This window comes from Gobio gobio, assembly GCF_949357685.1.
Source record: "Gobio gobio genome assembly, chromosome: 10".
Taxonomy (NCBI): Eukaryota; Metazoa; Chordata; class Actinopteri; order Cypriniformes; family Gobionidae; genus Gobio; species Gobio gobio.
The window spans coordinates 3,210,058-3,230,366 of record NC_137116.1 but is presented as its reverse complement, the minus strand read 5'-3'; the positions used below and the strand labels follow the sequence as shown (position 1 = coordinate 3,230,366).

The 20,309-nt window shown below is 44.5% G+C and overlaps 1 protein-coding gene across 1 annotated transcript in view; it reads left to right on the top strand.

Moving 5' to 3' along the window:
- The first annotated feature begins 1,353 nt into the window (after positions 1-1,353).
- opn7d (opsin 7, group member d) overlaps positions 1,354-20,309 on the top strand; it is a 108,568-nt gene continuing 89,612 nt past the window's right edge. Inside the window, exon 1 of the mRNA XM_079826877.1 lies at positions 1,354-1,885. The gene's annotated coding sequence lies outside the window, so the exon portion shown is untranslated. The remainder of the gene's footprint in view (positions 1,886-20,309) is intronic.

The following is a 20,309-nucleotide window of genomic DNA, read 5'->3' as shown; positions in this document are numbered from 1 at the left end:
AATATTTAAGACAAACAAACGCCACCAATTTTGCTGTCTGCCAAAGGTAGCCAGATATGAGAATTAATTAAGCACATGTATGTGGGTTTCTGGTCAAATTATTTTACAAAATAATAGCAATATGAATGTTGGCATGAATAAAATGGACAGCTCAGATCTAACAATGCTTTGATGTAGGAACATGAAGAGTCAGCTGTCTTATATTTCATGTATCATCCCTGCAGAAATGCATATTGAAGGCAGAATTATTGAGGGTTATAAACTAGAGCATGTCATTGTGCCGTTGGTCATGTGAAACATGTCTGGTTCTGTCCACCTTTGAACATTTTAATGCGTATATTGATATCTTAAGATTAACAAGTTATATTGCAAAATACCAACAATCAAAAGAAAGTAAGAATTAATAGTAGTCTGCAGTAAAGCAAAAATATTCATTCTCTTTATTTTATTGTATATAAAACAATTATATATTGTCAAAATTATAAATTAAATTGTGGTTAATTGTCATTAAATAATGTCACAAAATAAACGATTAAAATGTATATATTAATGATAAAAAAAATAATTATATATACACTACCATTTAAAAGTTTGGGGTCAGTGCCATTTTTCTTGACACCGAAGACTGGATAATGATGCTGGAAATTCAGCTTTGCATCACAGGAATAAATTATATTTACAAATATATTCAAATTAAATTGTAATAATTTTCACAATATTTTACTGTATTTTTGATCAAGTAAATATAGCCTTAATGGGATTTCTTTTTAAAACATTTAAAAAACTTACCAACCCCCAACTTTTGAGCATTAGTGTCATTTTGTGTTCTTTATTTTTTTTTTTAGATTGGAATAGAATAAATTAGAATAGAATAGAATAGAATAGAATAGAATAGAATAGAATAGAATAGAATAGAATAGAATAGAATAGAATAGAATAGAATAGAATAGACTGTATGTCCCATTTCTAGGAAATTTATCTTGGACAACCATGACATGGCCAGTGCACAACAATAGACTCATATAACATAACATATATAATACATACCATAACACACAATAAACTGAAGAAAATAATGCAACAATCCAAACAGTTTTGGAATTGTCTATTTAATAATTTAACCCGAGTTGGCCCAAAATAATGTTTATAATGATTTGATTTACACATCAATATGTTTATATATGGAATATGTCCATACTCATGTTAAACATAGTGTGGCAGAAAAGGTGGAGCGAAGAAAAAAAAGATTTGTGCTAGGTAAAGTACAGGGAAATTGTCTCTAAACCCAGTAGAAGAGAGTAAATCAGAGAGACAGGAAAAGGAGAACGGTAGAAAAAAGGGGGTGGACCTGGAGAGACATGTATGATACATCTAGGATGAAAGATACAGAGGAGGAGGGAAAACAGAGAGCGAGAGAGTAAGATTGAAAGTGAGAGAGACCATGCTGTTAGGTAGACAACAAGCCTCAGTTTCTTTCTTGCCATGCTTGGACTGTCAGCGTTCTGGACTGAGCCACTCTTCATACCATACGGGAAAACATTTGAGAGAGAGAGAGAGAGAGAGAGAGAGAGAGAGAGAGAGTGTTTGTGTGTGCAGCCTGAATGAGTGAGTCAAACCCAATGCACATCACACCTCTGCAATTGTCTGTCCGAACTGTCCTTACTCCTGTGTGGATGTGTGTGTGAGCGCACATTTCTCCATCAGTGTGTCTGTATGCGTGCCAGACGCTGGCTTGCTCTGCGCAGTCTCTCCGAGCTCCAGTCTAGCGCTCTTTCTGCCTCAGTCTGAGGACCGACACATCCTCTCCCCTCTCGCTGCTGCTTTGCCCTGGATCACCTTTGGCCTCCATGAGTGCAGCTGAGGAAATCCAGCCTCTCCCTGAAAGGTAAGCCAAACCTGGAGTGTCCGAAGAGCAGGCATGTGGGAATGTTTTATCTTATGCTTGATTTATGCGTTTCCACTCAAAGTTCCTCTGGGACAAATTTCGGGATGCATTGGAGAGCCGGACACTTCCACGACCTTCTAGAGTTTCCCTGATGCACATTTGTTTCATGTGCAAAGCAAAAATAACATAAAATGTAAGAGCTTGAACTGGTATTGCATTGAATATTGAATATATTTGATACAAAAATACAGTCAAAACAGTAATATTGTTACAATTTAAAATAACTTTTTTTTATTTGAAAAATGTAATTTATTCCTGTGATGGTAAAGCTGAATTTTTCAGCAGCTATTACTCCAGTCTTTAGTGTTATTGTATGGTACAGATAAGGTAGTATAAATATAGAGTGTGTACAAGTGATTTATAACACGCATGAATAATTCTAAATTAATTGCTACTGTGTGAAGCCGAATCATTTTGGCCTTGTTTGGAGCTTTCAAAAAAAATGTGTTTAGTGTGAAAAGTTATTGATAAAAAGGCATTGTAAAACATCTATGTTGTGTTTAATTCCCTAGACAAATGTTGTAGCTTGTCTCGTTAGTTTTTTTTTTTTGTGTGCAATGACTTCCACATGACATGCTCCTTCAGATGAATGGACATTTTGGCATCTAGCCTGGACGTTGTGACAAACAATGATAGCAAACTGCTTCCTGACTGCTGACATGCGTCACCATCTCCTATAGCAATATACTTTGCGGGCTTTATATTTAGCTAACCATTTCAGAGCACAAAACCCTACTTATATCCTGATCTAAATGTTATTGAGTGTGAAGATTATGGGTATTTGCAAAGCAAATCTCTCTTTTCAAAAGTAATTGCTGAAGTGGCTCTTCTGGAATCTATTGTCTTCCATTCAGTATTAGATAGGCAACATTGCAACACACTTGTTTTGAAATACAAGCAACATGTGAATTTTCATACAAGTATACAATATAGGCTTTCAAATAATCTAATTTAACTGCGGACCCTATACAGGGTCCGGAATTACATCATCAAGTATATACTTTAAATTTTAAATGTCTGTGGTGGAGTTCTGACCTCATATGTGGTACCATTTGAAAGCTTAGAGTCTCTACTTTCTGGATATGCATCACTTTTACACTTTTTACACACATTTGTTTTACACAAAGTAATTTATTTACACTAATTTACACTGGGACCATTTCCACCTGTATTTTGTCCTCCCTTCAGATCCATTTGAGTAAATCTTGCAAACAACATGATACAGACAACATTCTTTTTTCCACTATTTTCTGGAATCTAGTGGAAACAGCCCAAACTGTCTGCAGGGTGCTAGAGCACACAGGGCCTGAGTTACACACTTTCAAAAGTTGTATTAAGACCATTGTATGTGGGTATGGGAAGCTTTTCAATTTGGGTAGACCAAATCCAGACGGAAATCCCAAAAATGGTCGCAGAGCTTAAGAGGTTAATACAAATCCCATTTAAAATGTCGTCTGTTAAAGATTACTTTTTTTAAAGCATTTAATCTCCAAAGAAATTACTGTAATGTGATATTTTGTTACAAAATATTTGTAACTATCATTTTAAAAATGCCATTTGAAAAAGCAAAAGCAATTAATTTTACATTAATAATGTAAATATGCTGTTTGCTTTTGGGATACAGTAATATTGTGAATATTATTACAATTTAAAATTTGTATTTGTATTTCTATTTTAATAAATGTAATTGTAATGTAACGTAAAATGTTTTTATTATAATGGCAAAGCTGAATTTTCTTTTTTGTTGATTTGTTGCTCAAGAAACATTTCTTATTATCAGAGTTGAAAATAGTGCCCTATCTGACGTGGTGTTGAATGCTGACACTAAGGGTCGCACTTGGAGCCCCAAACACCTCTGATACTTCACAAAACTAGAATTGGCGAGTGGAATTTGCAAGTAGTGCTCACTGCAGAGCATCTGAAGCTCAAGGGTGGAGCTTAACTTCTTTAATGGATGGAGAGATGGAGGGTTATGGGTAGGGTCAGGGTGTGGTTAGGGGACGCAGCTACACCCATCATGCCCACAGTAGGTCAAGAGAGGGGGGAGCTGGAGGTAATGGCTCTGCAGTGAGTAGCTTCTCGGAATTTGTTCCTCCGGATATACAGGTATAAATGGAGCTGGCGTTTATCCATTAATTCAGATTTGTTCTTTGCAGCAGAGCGGTGTTGATGCATTTGCTCTGCCATTTCACCTCTGCAAGGAAGCTGATTCGCCTGGTCATATGGCGCATCACAGCGGTCTCTCCCACACTGACATAGATAAGTGCAGAGAGTTTATCTGCAGAGAGTGCAGATAAGCTTTCGTGGATGGATCATGTTGAGTGAACATGGCGATGTTGCGGTCGTTACTCTCCTTTCTGGTTAGAAAGGGAAACACCTCAGCCACTCCCCTCACTGGTCCTTCTGGCATCCACAAGGTGGCAACAGATAGAGCTGAGGGCGATATGAGGGCAACAAGGGTAATGTTTTGGCTGGGTTAATAACCCACGGGCCTCCCATTCCTGGTCACGCACGTTGTGCCCGGTGGAGCTTCTGGATGAGTTTGGCATTGCGTCATATGATGCACCTGATTTCTCATTCAGGGCTCCGGATGAGGATGAGTTATCAGATTAGGATGAGATGTAAAGTCACTGGAGACGGACATCCCAGGAGAGCTAAATCGTGCTGTCGACACACTGTCACAGCAAGTGGAGACTCCACCCCCCAGGTCCAGATGATCTGGAGTCGATTCGGCGAAGCACAGTCCGCTTCCCAGGAATCCTCCCATTGACCTCTATGGTATTCCCTTACCGAGGCCCCCCTCAATGCGGACGCACTGACACACAGCTGGCCCCGGGGTCTGCGCAAATATGTGTTTCCCCCAGTAAGCCTGCTTGCAGAGACATTGTGCAAGGTCAGAGAGGACAAAGAACAGGTCATGTTGGTTGCACCATATTGGCCCACCCGGACTTGGTTCTCAGAGCTCATGCTCCTGAAGACATCCCCTAGCTGGCAGATCCCTCTGAGGTAGGACCTCTTTTCTCAGGGATGGGGCACAATTTTTTACCTGCTCCCTGACCTCTGGAACCTCCACGTCTGGCCACTGGATGGGATATGGAAGACTTAAGTGGGCTATCAACAGCAGTGATAGACACCATCACTTTATGAGGCAGGCCTATGTTTTGAAGTGGAGTCTGTTTGCTTACTGGTGTTCATCCCGAGGGGAATATCCACAGAGATGAGCAGTCGTGTCAGTGCTCTCCTTCCTGCAGGAGAGCTTGGAGGGTCGGCTGCCCCCCTCCACCCTGAAAGTTTTTGTGGCCACCATAGCGGCACATCACAATGCAGTGGATGGTAAGTCTTTTGGGAAGCCCTTAGAGCCCTGGCCATGCCTTATTCCCTCATTGGATCTCTCTGTTGTCTTGCTGGTACTAAAGAGAGCTCCCTTTGAGCCGTTGGAGTCAGTAGAGCTAAGGGCCCTCTCATTAAAGACTGCGCTCCTGACCACACTCACTTCCATCAAGAGGGTGGGGGACCTGCAGGCGTTCTCTGTCAACAAAAACTGCCTTGAGTTAGGTCCGGCATACTCGTTATCCTGAGACCCGACCTGGCTACGTGCCCAAATTCCCCACTACCCCTTTCAGGGATCAAGTGGTGAACTTGCAAGCGATGCCTCAAGACGAGGCAGACCCAGTCTTACTTTTGCTGTGTCCATTACGCTTCCTGCATATTTACTTGGACCGCACACAGAGGTTTAGAGACTCTAAGCAGCTCTTTGTTTGGTTTGGGGGACAGCAGAAGGGGAAGGCTGTCTCCAATAGTGTTGTCACAATACCAAAATTATTACTTCGATACGATACCAGACTAAAATACCTTGATACCGAATCGATACCACGGCAAAAAACAGTAAAAGTAATTGAATAATATGACAGACCTTACTATTCATTGTTTTATAACACAGACAGCACCTGCTAACGTTGTACTTAAGAAGGTATACCTTAAGCAACCTCCTAAGATATAGTTCGGGGAACACGCCTAGAAATGGAATACCTTTAGTTAAGTTATACCTTTAGAGTCTTTGTAGCGCACTAAGAGACAACGTTATCGGGAAATTTAGCCCTGGTCTGCATCAGCTATAGATCCAACATCCACCTAAATAAAAATTAAAAACAGAAAAGGTCAAAGAAGTCCGGTCTACAATTCCCACTGTAAGTACAATCCTTCAGTCCCCAAATGGTACAAAGGAATATGCGCCGTACGTAGGGTGCTAGTTAGGTTACGATTTCACAAGTGCACTTGTTACCCGGCACACGGTGGTTTGCCGACATATGCATCGCCAGAACCTTGTAACTCACTTCAGCAGTTGTGCCATTTTCCATAGGGACCCCTAATGTCAGCATTTGGCACCACAAAGTCTCGGTTAATATTGTAACCTCCATCTGATTGAGGGAACGAGACATGGTGTCCCTTCTGCCACACCACTGAACTACCCGCTCTCGGCTCCTCTGCACAAACCTAAAGTAGTGGATGCACGCCAGCTCCTTTTTTACCTGTATGTCCAGGGAAGTGGCACATGCAAATTCCACTCACCAATTCTCATTGGCCTTTTCTGAAGTATCAAGGATGTTAGGGGCTCCCGAGTGCGATTCCTAGTGTCAGAATTCGACACCACGTCTCATTCCCTCCATCAGGGAATGGAGGTTACAATAGTAACTGAGATGTTTTCCTGCTTGAGATTGAGTTTTCAGGATTCTTTGATGAACAGAAACTTCAAAAGAACAACATTTATTTGAAATAGAAATCTTTTGTAATATTATAATGTCCTTACTGTCACTTTTGATCAATTTAATGTGCCATTGCTGATTTATTAATTAGTATTAATTTCTTTAAACACACTTAATTACACTTTTGTAATATAATGTATTTCCACATGACCAGGGCTGCTGTTGTTTCTGCGGTTTCATGTGATGTCACCACAGAATGACGCTATGAGCTTATTACAAGGACAGGCCCCCTGGAATAACCCGGGGTTGAGTGCCCTGCTCAAGGGCACAATGGTGTTGACTTATGGCTCACTTCTTGGGGGCATTGATCCAGAAACCTTCCAGTTTCCAGCCCTGAGCATTAAGCACATCTACGCACCACCCCATTAGATGCCATATTAGATCCCTCAATTGTACTGAGATCAGTTTAATTTAGCCTTGACCACTGTCCACAGTTGATTAAAACTGGATGTAGATTGTCACCACACATATTGCTTAAAATTTATGATGAAAACCGCGTTCTCTCATATAGTCACACAATATTTTCCTAAATAAGTCATTATTATGCTATTTGGCAAACATCAGATATGATTATTTTGAATAAAATGTTTATTGTGCGATCCTCTCTGACTACTGGTGCATCTTTATTCTGTTCTCTGCTATTGAACTCTGTGGACTTGAAAAAAAAGGCTCCAAAAGTGAGTCATGCAAAGCAAAAAAAAAAAAAGATGCAATTGAAGATTCATTTTAAGTTTCTCCAAAAAAAATCAGTAAGGAGTTCTTAAAATAACTATTTTCTAGAACATTTTAATTATCTAAAGAACCTTATGCAATGGATAGAATCCATGGATGTCAAACGCTCTTCATTGAACCAAGGATGCCAGTAAAAAAAACTTTATTTTTAAAAGCGTAGCTTCTTCAAAATGATTGTCAGTCTCTCTGTGGTTTCTCTCAGAAGACTTCCTCTTGTTTGTGTAGAAAAGTCTAAAGGACAACCTCTTAAGGCATTGTCTATATGTGATGTAGCTTCCACATCAATTTGAACCAATTAACTCATTCTATGAACTGAAATTGACATTATTTACGGAAAAACCCTGACTGAACACCAATGCAAACTGAGATTCATGTTTAATAATAATATAAATAATAATAATAATAATAATAATAATAATAATAATACAAAAAATTTAGTTTGAGATCATATTTAAAAAAAAGACTGAGAACATGGTGAACAAAAAAAAAAAAAACCTGATCTGATCTCCAACAAGCCAAATGACTGTTCCGGTTCAGTGGTGTGTGGAGACAAGGAGAACACTGTCCACTGACAAACAGACAAACACATGCTGGGGTACCTCTGGATGTTTATGGATGAAATATGATTCTTACAGGCAGTGTGTGGGAGCAATATTTGTTGTAATGCAATTGTGAAAAACAAAACAATTAAAAACAATTGTGGGCTTCTGGGTACAACTTACTATGTTTTGAATGGGATACAATAATGCTTTCTGCACAGTATAAACAGTATATACTATACTGTTTTTTGATTACAGTTTATTTTAAGGTGTCTTTGTTACACTGTAATTATACATTTAAATACTGAGTAATATTGAGTAACTACTGTACATGTACTTACTATAGGGTTAGGATTAGGGTTTGGTTAAGGTTTAGTGTTACCTGTCTTTTTTTTAATTTTTTTATTTCATGTGAAGCTGAACCCAATATGCTACAATGAACATTTCAAACAATATACTGTAGCTAAATTATTAATAAAGCAGTGGCTTCAGCTCCAGCATGTCCAACGCTATCTCACGACCAATTCGTTAACAGTTTTGGGACACCCCTCCAATTCATTGAATTCAGGGGTTCCAATCACTTCCATTGCCATGTCACAGTTATGTTCTGTTTTGTCCTTGGACTTTCAACTTGTTTTCATTTGTCACATGCCTGTCAGTTTGTGTTGTAGTTCTGTTTCCTGATCACATGTTACTTTGTTCCAGTTTCCCGCCACTCATCTGTCACCATGGTAACCCTCGTTAGTTAGTTCTATTCAGCTGTGTCTTGTCTGTTATCTCATTTGTGTTCCCTATTTAAGTTCTGCTGTTTCCCTTAGTCTTTGTCCGATCTCCGTTGTGTATGTGTGTTTTGCTACCTTCCTGTATGATTCACCTGAGAATCTTCGACATTAAAACTTCCTTTGAAATTATATCTGCCTGTCTTCATCCTCCTGCCTGCAAATACTGTGAGAAGCCACAGTTGTATAAAATCAAGCACCCTAGGCATGCAGACGCTTCTACAAACATTTGTGAAAGATTGGGTTGCTCTCAGGAGCTCAGTGAATTCAAGCGTGGTACCGTGATAGGTTGCCACCTGTGCAATAAGTCCATTCGTGAAATTTCCTCGCAACTAAATATTATACTGTATACTATACTGTTAGTGGTATTATAACAAAGCGGAAGCAATAGACCCTTTTCACAGACTGTGATGACGCGTTTTAACGGTCATCAATATCGTAAAACCTGCAACGTTTTTTGTATTTTCATTTAAAAAAAATATCTGTACATTTATAACACTAATACTTTGTATTTTATTACTTTTGCATCAAATTACAATAAAAATTGTTTTTAAGGGGGTTGGCTTGGCCCCTTAGTTCCAGTGAAAGGAACTCTTAATGCTTCAGAACACCAAGACATTTTGGACAATTTCAGCCTCCCAACTTTGTGGGAACAGTTTTGGCCCCTTCCTGTTCCAACATGACTGCGCACCAGTGCACAAAGCAAGGTCCATAAAGACAGGGATGAGCGAGTTTGGTGTGGAGGAACTTGATTGGCCTGCACAGAGTCCTGACCTCAATCCGATAGAACACCTTTCGGATGAATTCGAGCGGAGACTGCGAGCCAGGCCTTTTCGTCCAACATCAGTGCCTGACCTCACAAATGCGCTTCTAGAGCAATGGTCAAAAATTGCCATAAACACACTCCTAAACCTTGTGGAAAGCCTTCCCAGAAGAGTTGAAGCTGTTATAGCAGCAAAGGGTGGGAAAACTCCATATTAAGCCCTACAGATGTCATTAAAGTTCATGTGCATGTAAAGGTAGGCATCCCAAAACTTTTGGCATTATAGTGTATTTTACGAGGTGGCTAATCCGTACAAATTCATATGATTTGTTTAGGTTTAGGGTTTTGGGGTAGGTCAATCATACTAATTCATACAAACTCGTAAAATATGTGCAATTTAGCAAAAATCATACGGATTCGTATGATTTGCTGTGAGATCGGGTTGGCATGCCACAATGACCACAAAAAATTTTGAGATGCTTTGTGATGATATTGGTCCTACTATATATATATATATAGTGAGGAAAATAAGTATTTGAACACCCTGCTATTTTGCACGTTCTCCCACTTAGAAATCATGGAGGGGTCTGAAATTGTCATCGTAGGTGCATGCCCACTGTGAGAGACATAATCTAAAAAAAAAAAATCCAGAAATCACAATGTATGATTTTTTAACTATTTATTTGTATGATACAGCTGCAAATAAGTATTTGAACACCTGAGAAAATCAATGTTAATATTTGGTACAGTAGCCTTTGTTTATAATTACAGAGGTCAAACGTTTCCTGTAGTTTTTCACCAGGTTTGCACACACTGCAGGAGGGATTTTGGCCCACTCCTCCACACAGATCTTCTCTAGATCAGTCAGGTTTCTGGCCTGTCGCTGAGAAACACGGAGTTTGAGCTCCCTCCAAAGATTCTCTATTGGGTTTAGGTCTGGAGACTGTCTAGGCCACGCCAGAACCTTGATATGCTTCTTACAGAGCCACTCCTTGGTTATCCTGGCTGTGTGCTTCGGGTCATTGTCATGTTGGAAGACCCAGCCTCGACCCATCTCATGCTTCACAGTAGGGATGGTGTTCTTGGGATGGTACTCATCATTCTTCTTCCTTTAAACACGTTTAGTGGAATTTGAACTTTTTGGTCATAATTCCACTAAACGTGTTTGGAGGAAGAAGAATGATGAGTACCATCCCAAGAACACCATCCCTACTGTGAAGCATGGGGGTGGTAGCATCATGCTTTGGGGGTGTTTTTCTGCACATGGGACAGGGCGACTGCACTGTATTAAGGAGAGGATGACCGGGGCCATGTATTGCGAGATTTTGGGGAACAACCTCCTTCCCTCAGTTAGAGCATTGAAGATGGGTCGAGGCTGGGTCTTCCAACATGACAATGACCCGAAGCACACAGCCAGGATAACCAAGGAGTGGCTCTGTAAGAAGCATATCAAGGTTCTGGCGTGGCCCAGACAGTCTCCAGACCTAAACCCAAGAGAGAATCTTTTGAGGGAGCACAAACTCCGTGTTTCTCAGCGACAGGCCAGAAACCTGACTGATCTAGAGAAGATCTGTGTGGAGGAGTGGGCCAAAATCCCTACTGCAGTGTGTGCAAACCTGGTGAAAATCTACAGGAAACGTTTGACCTCTGTAATTGCAAACAAAGGCTACTGTACCAAATATTAACATTGATTTTCTCAGGTGTTCAAATACTTATTTGCAGCTGTATCATACAAATAAATAGTTAAAAAATCATACATTGTGATTTCTGGATTTTTTTTTAGATTATGTCTCTCACAGTGGACATGCACCTACGATGACAATTTCAGACCCCTCCATGATTTCTAAGTGGGAGAACTTGCAAAATAGCAGGGTGTTCAAATACTTATTTTCCTCACTGTATATATTTCAAATTTACAAAAAACACTCTACATACAGAACAAATTGTATCATGACAGTATGCTATTTTGAATGTAGCCTTTCGGAATATGAACTCTAGAAATACGTCTCCAAGAGACCTACTAATACTTTCAATTGTACAGTATATTTAAACAACTGTAAATGTCATATGATTATGATTCACTGCAACCTAATGCATGTTCCCTTCAGAAATTCAAATAAAGATAAAAAGTCAATAAACAAAGATAGGATTCACTGGGAAGGCCCCCAGGCTGAACAGTTCTGGTTGAGTGTGCTCATCTTTATAACAATTCCAGGCTTGGTTTGGTAAGATCAGGAGATAGTAGGGTTCAGAGATCTGTAAACATCCACAGGGCTCGATTTGACGGGGGATTTAAAAAAAATTACAACAAGTATTCCCTCTGTAAAAGCACCATCCCCATTAGTTTAATAGTTTTGAGTAGTTCCCTTTCAGTCGGTCACGTTCGACGTACGTCGGAACTGACCGACGAATTGGGATCTGTCTTCAGAGACCAATCTACTTCGAGTGTATAGAAACAAGCCAATAAACATTGGCATGCGGTTCACGCACCGCCCCGCAGCGCGGGTATAAAACACGGACGTGAACAACGCATACCGCTTTTTAACTTCGGAGCCGAACGGTTTGCTGTATCAAGCTGTTTCTACGAAGAGTGTTTAAACGAGTCTCGAGGAGGATCGCTCTCTTACCTGGGTGCTGGTGTGACGGCGCGAGTCAGCGAGTGGCCGCTGCAACATACACTTGTTCCTGTGTTGGTTGGCTGGGCGTTCCGTTCATGAGTGCTCACACGCAGGCTTGCATTCGGACTGCTGTGAGCCGCGGTCATCTCCCTGAGTGCTTCAGCACTTCTAAAAGAGCATTTCCTTCTAAAAAGAGCAACACGGTTTGACTGTGTCTTTTTCAAGATGTCATTCAAACCGTTTGTTTCTGGATGCGGTTGTTTCCTGTCCTCATTTGACGGCCACGATCTCTCTCGCATGTAAACATGTGAGATTAAGTTTGTGGGTGATCCGTGTTCTCTCAGGAGGGCGTGGTCACGTCGGCGCGTTGTTCGTCTCAGGCCTTTCTCGTAAGGGCTTGAGTGTTCAGCGCGCCGTGTGCCGTCTGGCGCGGCTGACAGCGGGGGTTGCCACGGCAACTCAGCGCGTCACTCGCGCTCTGGTGCGTGGTCGAGACTGTGAAACCTCTAACGGGGTTGAGTCCCATTGCTTATTCCCCGATATAGTTCCTTTTCTGGTGCACCAGAAAATGACTGTTTTGGCTAATAAGTCTTGGTGACCTGAGGATTTCAGTGGGGCTTCCCCGCCGGGTAACCATTCCCCGTGGGCCCCCACTCCTCTATCGCATCAGCGTGCTGAGACTTTGTTCGTGGGTGGTTCATGTTCCCTTATGAGAACATGACCACGTCGGCGCGTTGTTCACCGTGCTGCCTTCTTAGGGGCTTGTGTGTTCAGCGCGCCGTGTGCCGTCGAGTCTGGCGGCCACGCCCACTGTCTCTCATGCCTGCTGGTAGCCCAGATGGGATTGCTGGTCCTTTTTTGAAAAAAGGGGGGACCTAGCATTTCATTTGTGTCTCTGGCAGAGGACAGATGTCAATTGCTGCATCGGAGAGAGGGCTGTTATGCACTGGAGATGATGACGCTGAGTTTCCCACTAATAGTGTGTGTGCTCATGCTGAATCAGATTCAGTGTTGACAGCCATGCCTTCCAGGGTGGCTGCCTGGATGTGCATTGGAAAAATTTAACAGTGTGGAACTATTTGGTGTCAAAATATGGAACGCCAAAAGGGCCATAATCTGTATAAATTTTTTCGCTCTCTCACTACCCTCTCTCCTGCATGCACGAGGGTAGTCCCGACTCAGGGGTTATGCAGGAACTGCGTGCAGTGATGGACCTCGCTCACCGGGTGACGGAAGTCACTGCACGCTCCCTGGGTCAGGCGATGTCCACATTAGTGGTCCAGAAAGCTGGGGTTAAACCTGGCAGATATGCGTTAGCCCGACAAAGTTCGGTTCCTCAACGCCCCTGTCTGTCAGGCTGGCCTCTTCGGCGACGCTGTCGAGAACTCGCCCAGCAGTTCTTGATGGCCCAGAAGCAGATGGAGGTGGTAAAAAAAAAAAAAAATCCTGCCCTGACGACCAGCTGCTGCCTCCACCCAGTCGTCGGCCGCAATGCCTCCATCTGCTTGTCGCCGAGGGCATCTCCCTGCGTCCGCCCCTGCTAGCCAAGCAGCAGCCTCCACCCAGGCAGCAGGTGGCCAGACGCAAGGGAGACGCCCAACCCGTCCAGGGTCCCGCGAGTCCGCTAGCAAGCACAAGGGCAAGCGGCCCTGAAACGGGCAGTCCAGCAGGAGGGGAACTGCTCAGGGAGACGGTGTCCGCACCCCTCCCTCCCCCGGAGGAGGACCGGGGGGGAGAATATTTTTTGGTTTCGGTTCTGCCGCTGGCTCTCCGGAGTCCAGCGGTACCCACATTCTCAGAGCAGTTTTCTTCCTCCCTGGGCCAGAGAGGCTAAAGCCGGCTGTGTGCGACGCCCACAGGCCTTGCCACTCCTGGCTTCCCCTCTCTTCTTCGCCAGTGGGCGGTGTGAGGCTAGAGGACGCCCCCGGGCCTTCTCTCCCACACACTGCCCCACCCTGGAACGCTCAGACAACACTTCGGGTCGCCTCCGGGCCGTCCGGGTTGGGTCTGAATGTTCCACCTCGCTGCCCCACCCCGGGTACGTCTGTGGTGCCGTTGGTCCGGCTGGTTCAGTCTGAGAGCCTGGCTAGCGCTCCCGGACTGTCTCGCTGGCTCTTCCGTACTATCAGTCTCGGCTATGCGATTCAGTTGCGTACCGGCTTCCCAAGTACAGGGGCATCCTTTTTCACCTCCGTGTGGAGCTGCGATGCCCATGTCTTGCGGTCAGAGATCGATGTCCTACTGGCGAAGGACGCGGTCGAGCCGGTTCCTCCAGCCGATATGAAGTCGGGGTTCTACTGCCCCCACTTCATTGTACCCAAGAAAGGCGGTGGGTTATGGCCAATCTTGGACCTGCGTGTTCTGTATCGGGCCCTGCACAAGCTTCCGTTCAGAATGTTAACGCAGAAACGCATTTTTGAATGCATCCGTCCCCAAGATTGGTTTGCAGCGATCGACCTGAAGGACGCGTACTTTCATGTCTCTATCCTTCCTCGACACAGACCGTTCCTACGCTTTGTGTTCGAGGGGAAGGCATATCCGTACAAGTCCTGCCCTTCGGGCTGTCCCTGTCGCCCCGCGTCTTCACGGAAGTCGCTGAGGCGGCCATTGTTCCACTCCGAGAACGCGGCATTCGTTATCAACTATCTCTAAGACTGGCTTATTCTCGCCCAGTCTCGAGAGCAGTTGTGCGAACACAGGGACCTGGTGCTCAGCCACCTCAGCCTGTTGGGCCTTCGGGTCAACCGAGAGGAGAGCAACTCTGTTCCACGCAGAGGATCTCTTATCTCGGTATGGAGCTGGATTCGGTCAACCGGACTGCGCGCCTCTCAGAGGAACGAGTCCAGTCAGTGTTGAACTGCTTGAATACATTCAAGAGCAGGACGGCGGTCCCACTGAAATTTTCAGAGGCTCCTGGGGCATATGGCATCTGCAGCCGCGGTAACGCCGCTCTGATTGCTTCATATGAGACCGCTTCAACGCTGGCTACACGACCGAGTCCTGAGGTGGGCGTGGCAGAGCGGTCAGTATCGGGTCTCAGTTACCCCGTACTGTCGCCAAACCTTCAACCCTTGGTCCGACCCCTTGTTCTTACGGGCCCGAGCGCCCTTAAGACAGGTGTCCAGGCATGTTGTGGTATTCACAGATGCCTCAGCCACGGGTTGGGGGGCCACGTACAACGGGCATGCAGTCTCGGGTCTGTGGACGGGGCCCCAGCTGCATTGGCATATCAATTGCCTGGAGTTAATGGCAGTGCGTCTTACGCTAAGTCGCTTCAAGAAGCTGCTTCAGCACAAACACGTACTGGTCCGCACGGACAGCACTGCGGCCGTTGCGTACATCAACCGTCAGGGTGGTCTGCGCTCCCGTCGCATGCTCCAACTCGCCCGCCACCTCCTCCTGTGGAGTCAGAAGCATCTGAGGTCGCTTCGTGCCATTCACATCCCTGGTGCGCTGAACCAGACAGCCGACAAGCTCTCTCGTCAGTGTCCACTTCCGGGAGAGTGGCGACTCCACCCCCGGAGCGTCCAGCTGATATGGGACCTTTTCGGAGCCGCACAGGTAGACCTGTTTGCCACTCCGGACTCGTCCCATTGCCAGTGGTACTATTCCCTGAACGGGGGTACCCTCGGCACAGATGCACTGGCGCACAGCTGGCCCCGGGACCTACGCAAATATGCGTTTCCCCCAGTGAGCCTTCTAGCACAGACTCTGTGCAAGGTCAGGGAGGACGAGGAGCAGGTCTTGCTAGTTGCGCCCTACTGGCCCAACCGGACCTGGTTCGCCGAACTTACTCTCCTCGCGACAGCCCCACCCTGGCCGATTCCCCTGAGGAAGGACCTTCTTTCTCAGGGAGGGGGCACTCTATGGCACCCGCGTCCAGACCTCTGGAAACTCCATGTCTGGTCCCTGGACGGGACGCGGAGGTTCTAGGTGGCCTGCCACAGGCAGTGGTAGACACCATCACTTCAGCTAGAGCCCCCTCTACAAGGCGCCTCTATGCCCTGAAGTGGAACCTGTTCGTTGACTGGTGTTCTTCTCGCCGCGAAGACCCCCGGAAGTGTTCGATTAATGTTGTGCTTTCTTTCCTACAAGATGGGTTGGAGCGAAGGCTGTCTCCCTCCACCCTGAAAGTGTACGTTGCAGCAATAGCGGCGTATCACGATGTAGTGGAAGGTAAATCCTTAGGGAAGCATGACTTAATCGTCAGGTTCCTCAGGGGTGCGAGGAGACTAAATCCTCCTCGTTCTATCTCGCTACCCTCTTGGGACTTAGCCCTGGTGCTCAGCACTTCAGGGCCCTCCTTTTGAGCCTTTGCAGTCCGTTGAGTTAAAAATCCTGTCTATGAAGACGGTACTCCTGACTGCATTGGCCTCAATCAAGAGGGTGGGGGACCTGCATGCGCTTTCGGTCAACGAATCGTGCCTAGAATTCGGGCCCGGTAACTCTCACGTCATCCTGAGACCCCGGCCCGGATACGTGCCCAAGGTTCCTACCACTCCCTTTCGGGACCAGGTGGTGAACCTGCAAGCGCTGCCCTCGGAGGAAGCAGACCCAGCCCTGGCTTTGTTATGTCCCGTCCGCGGTCTTCGCGCTTACGTTGACCGGACACAAAGCTTTAGGACCTCAGAGCAGCTCTTCGTCTGTTACGGAGGCCAGCAGAAGGGAAAGGCTGTCTCCAAGCAGAGGTTAGCCCACTGGATAGTGGATGCTATAGTCTTAGCGTACCAATCGCAAGACGTGCCTTGCCCGTTCGGGTTGCGAGCGCACTCCACAAGGAGTGTTGCCTCCTCCTGGGCGCTGGCTCAAGGCGCCTCGCTGACAGACATCTGTAGAGCTGCGGGCTGGGCGACACCTAACACGTTCGCTAGATTCTATAGCCTCCGTGTGGAGCCGGTTTCTTCCCGTGTACTCGCCTCCAACGGCCGGTAAACGCGAAGTGCCCGTTCCTGTGTCGGCTTGCTACGCCACTCCCGCCTATGGCCGGATACGTGCGTTTTTTTTTTCTCCAGTTGTGTTCCCCAGAAATGGTGAACCCTGTCGAGCTCCTCCGTCACCCCTTCGGTGTCAAGACGTGGCGGCCGTCTGACACCAGGCCTGCACCCGTATGCTTGTGGAACGTGTGTGTTAGGCTGGGTCCATATGTAGCGGTTCCCTCACGGTGACCCCATATGTGTATTCCACGGTACCTGCTACCCTACTCGGCTAGCCCCGTGTCTTTCCCTTGACAGAGCCCGCTCTGTCGTCTCTGGGTGTGTTCTTTCCCCCCTGGGACCAGGTTGGATCCACCCCAGAGACTGCCATATGTAGTTGCTACCCAGTCAGGCTAGTCCATATGAGTATTTCCACCTCTCCTCCGGAGGAGGACGTGGCTCCGCAGCGTACCATCTCCCGAGACGGGCACGCTTTCCCAGCGTTATCCAATAGTCACACTGAGTGGGTCTTGCAGAAACAGCAGTGTCGGACCTCCCTGCCTTAAGCCCTGTCTGCTGCTCTAATGGGAGCACCCAGTGAGCTTAAGCAGGGCGCTGGAAGGGCCAGCACCCTGGCGTTTTTCTAGGGATCCCAATTCGTCGGTCAGTTCCGACGTACGTCGAACGTGACCGACTGAAAGGGAACGTCTCGGTTACGTATGTAACCCTCGTTCCCTGAAGGAGGGAACGGAGACGTACGTCCCGTCGCCAGGCGCTGTGCTTCAGCTGCAGGCCCGAGTCACATCTCGGCTCCTCAGTTGTAAAAGCGGTATGCGTTGTTCACGTCCGTGTTTTATACCCGCGCTGCGGGGCGGTGCGTGAACCGCATGCCAATGTTTATTGGCTTGTTTCTATACACTCGAAGTAGATTGGTCTCTGAAGACAGATCCCAATTCGTCGGTCAGTTCCGACGTACGTCTCCGTTCCCTCCTTCAGGGAACGAGGGTTACATACGTAACCGAGACGTTATTATGTAAAACTTATCATGCAAATGAAATATAAATATTCTCTATGTATGATAAATAACGAACTATAGACACCAGCAAGTTCAAAATGGCCAAGAGAATGGTTCAAGGCAAGCGCATCTTTTGACGTTCTTTAAAAAAAAAAAGAAAGCAGAAGGTATGATATTTCTTTGATGCCAAGGACCCCCAAATATGACAAACCTTTATGAGGGACCCCCTTCCTAAAATCCATTTATATATTTTTATGGATGAAAAAAACATTTAAACTGTTAGATAAATGTGTCACATTATAAATACAACATATTGTTTCTAAACATAAATTGGCTATACTCAATGTTGGATGTATAAACCTGAAGAAGAACATTTTTCAATGACAAATAATTTGTATAAGCAACTTTCACAATAAATGTATGTAAGCAGCGTATGTACTGTGTTAAGAATATTGCCTTACAACCCCAGTGAGCAAGATAAAGGGGACTATAGTGAAAAAAACTCACTAAAGATACAAAGCAAACATATACATTTCTGGAAAGTATGCATACGGCAAGAAAGTAGAGAAACATTTAGAACTGAAACAGTTTGAATGTTCTGTAGACTTGAACCATTTTTGCTTTGTCTTTTTATTCTCTGATAATGTCTGGAGACCCCTTAAAACCTTCTGGAGGAAAACCCCTGTTTTAGGACATTCCCTGCTTGACATAACATTACAAAGAATAACAAACATAGCTAAAGTGTGTTGATTGTAAGGAATCGTTGTCAAAGTTGCATTGAACAAACACATTTATCCAGTTTTTAACGTATTACAAATTTGATTTAATAAAATAGTAACATATTTTAAAAGCAACATTTTACCATCGAAAATATGGAGCCATGTGACCTGTGCACATGCTGAACCAGGACACAAAATGGACCCCTATGGGTCATGTGACCACATTTCTGCACTTTCATTGATTAGTATTTGAGTTCTTCTCCCATGAGATAAGTTTGACAAATAAATTGGTGCTTCATTAATAAAAGTAAACTAAAATAGACTATGATGCCTGGAGGCAACACCGTACCATACATGCACAGGAACCATTCAAGCCACAGCTAACAAAGACTGTAGCCTACCGCTTATAGCTTGACATAAGCACTCAAGCAGCCGGCCGCTAATAGCTCGAAATTGGCACTTTTGATGCAGTTTTTGGCTGTTTCTATCCAGTTATTTATAATAAAAGGATGTGTGCTGTACATGAGTCAGTGAGGGAGAAGAGACAATTCTTAGAGAAAGCACATTCAAAAATGTTCACCCAATTCTTTTCATCTTTACCATCCACTGTTAGAGCTTAATTGTCATTTGAAACTTATTTATAGAGTTATTTAAATTTTGTCTAAAAATCTGTTGATAATTGTTAGGCTATAATCACTTCAGTGCCTGTGTGTGTGTGTGTGTGTGTGTGTGTGTGTGTGTGTGTGTGTGTGTGTGTGTGTGTGTGTGTGTGTGTGTGTGTGTGTGTGTGTGTGTGTGTGTGTGTGTGTGTGTGTGTGTGTGTGTGTGTGTGTGTGTGTGTGTGTGTGGGCATGTTTTCGTGAAATATCAGGACACAAATGTGTATAATGACATGGGTATGACACAGGTATTACAAAAAGAGGGTGAAATATGAGGACGTTCCCCATGTCCTCACTTTTCAAAATGCTTATAAATCACACAGAACAAGGTTTTTTTCACAGAAAGTGAACTGCACAGTCTCCTGTGAGGGTTAGGTTTAGCGGCAGGGGCAGTGTAAGGGGATAGAAAATACGGTTTGTACGGTATAAAAACCATTACGCCTATGGAATGTCCTCACATTTCACAAAAACAAACATGTGTGTGTGTGTGTGTGTGTGTGTGTGAGAGAGAGAGAGAGAGAGAGAGAGAGAGAGAGAGAGAGAGAGAGAGAGAGAGAGAGAGAGAGAGAGAGAGAGAGAGAGAATTACACATTTACATTAAACATTAATTCAAAAATTAAACATTTTATTGTGTAAGGTTAGCTTTATTTGATCAAAAATACAGTAAAACACAGTGATATTGTGAAACATTATTACAGTTTAAAATAACTGTTTTATATTAAAAATGTAATTGATTACTGTGATGAAAAAACATTTTCAGCATCATTACTCCAGTCTTCAGTCACATGGTCCTTCGGAAATCATTCTAATATGCTGATTTGCTGCTCAATTATTATTTAGTGCACAGTAATTAATAATGGTTCT